Source organism: Ochotona curzoniae, unplaced genomic scaffold, assembly GCF_017591425.1.
Source record: "Ochotona curzoniae isolate NIBS_2020 unplaced genomic scaffold, NIBS_Ocur_1.0 scaffold_3890, whole genome shotgun sequence".
NCBI lineage: Eukaryota > Metazoa > Chordata > Mammalia > Lagomorpha > Ochotonidae > Ochotona > Ochotona curzoniae.
Genome location: NW_024467115.1, coordinates 729,757 through 731,781, shown reverse-complemented (window position 1 = coordinate 731,781; position 2,025 = coordinate 729,757).

Sequence of the window (2,025 nt, the reverse complement as noted above, 5' to 3'; positions counted from 1 at the left end):
GTTTCATTACATGTTCTGATGAATAATTATCATGAATAAATTTTCATGTAATACCCAGAAATTTATTGCTTTTTAGTGGTTTTTGTGATTACATAGAAATAATAAAGTGATTGATAGATCTTAAGCAAGAAATGAGTTTCATAAGACTGAATAACTGTGATTCAGTCCCGGGTCTGGGAAGCTTGCAGGGCGGGGGCAGTCTGTGGGGTGAGAAGAAAGCAGGTGGGATCAGGCGACTGCCTACTCATTTTTTCAAAACCAGAATAGAGTGAATTAAAGACATTCAACTGTAAAGGCAATCATCTTTTTCAACAGCTGAATAGAGGCTATTAAGCCACATCTTCAATATATTGGATTCCTAAAAACAGTGGTATATGGAAACCTATAGAGAATATTAAAACAATGTCTAGCAATAGAGACAAAAAATATGGGGAAATCCAATATCCCAGCTATTCTATGTCAAAAACAAAAACCATCTAGAAAAAAGGCAGTCCCAGGGCACGGAGATAGTGCAGGATCTCTGAATCAAACTGTTCAGATAATTCATTATTATCAGTGGGATGACAACAGTTCCACCAGCTTTACTGTTGCAAAACTGCTATGGGGCACCTCTTCCATTTCCTGAAGTTTCAGACTGATAAGCTGGGAAAAATTTAATTTTGAGCATGCACCAGAAAACTTGAATGGAAAAAGTATTGAGTTTCTTGATGATTTCTAAAGAAAATAATTATTTAATTGGTGTGTTTATTTGGTTAAGCAAATTTTGCTAAGAGTAAAATGTCTACTCAGTTAATGATGAGCAATATAGCTGTTAAGAACAACAAAGGGAAACAGGACTGCAGCATTTTCTTCTAGAGTGCCTTGTGTAAGCGAGATTTATAAAATTGGTGAGCAAGCTCTCATTCAGAGCTGATAAGTTCGGGACAATTTTGAATAGAAACCAAGAGTGCTCTTTAATAAAAATAACTGCCTTGATCAAAGCAGTACTTTGAGATCATGTGTGTGGGCCAAAAAGAAGCACCCATGCTTTCTTACAGTTCATTTCAGCGATTCCTCCCACATTTCCATATCACATTGACAGTTGCTTTCATTTGAGTATAGTCAAGCCCTTACACATTTTTTTTTAAAGAGTATTGATTTGTATTCAAAAAGCAAAGACACAGAGAAAGATCTTGCATTTGCTGGTTCACTCCCCAAATGGCCGCAACAGTCAGGGCTGAGCCAATCCAAAGCCAGAACAGGAGATTTTTACAGGTCTCCCACAAGGATGCAGCATCCCAGGACTTTGGGCCATCCTCTGCTGCTTTCTCAGATCATAAGCAGCAAGCTGGATTGGAAGAGGGGCAGCTGGGACATGAGCTGGTGTGCATATGGGAATCCAGCACTTGCGGTAGAGGTGGGAAAGACGACTAGTCAGTTGAGCCAATGTGGTGGGCCCAAACCTGTAGATACAACTAGGAAGTTGCTTAGTTCTGACTGGGTGTAGGTCTAAGCTGACATGATCTGAAGTGTTGGGATGTCAAGAAAGGGACTAGAAGAGCCTTTGATGTGGATGCATGCTGTTCATGGCCCAACTCCAGGGGGCACCATTTGCATACATGACCATGATTGTTAGGGCTTTAAGCAAGTCTCATTTAGAGAAAGGAACAGATTTGCAAATTATGGGTGTGTTAGGAAAATGATTTCTTTCCATGTGGATTGAATTCAAAAGATATAATTCCAGAAGACTTTACAGAAATGTCCATTTTACAGCACAGGAAACACGGGCACTGGTAGGTAACAGGAAAAACTGTCCCTGGATATCTGGTGTCCCTTTGTCCCCCGAGAAATTCCTCTTCTTGGGCACCAAATGTACCCTTGTGCCTGAGAGAATTCCAAATCTGGTGACATTTCACTCTGCACCTTCCTTCTAGTATCCTAAAGTCATATCTCACTTTTTGTATTTTATCTTTTTTCCACATGCCACCTACCTTACATCTCCAACTGCTTTCCAAGATTGATAATTATCTGATTTTTAAAATAATC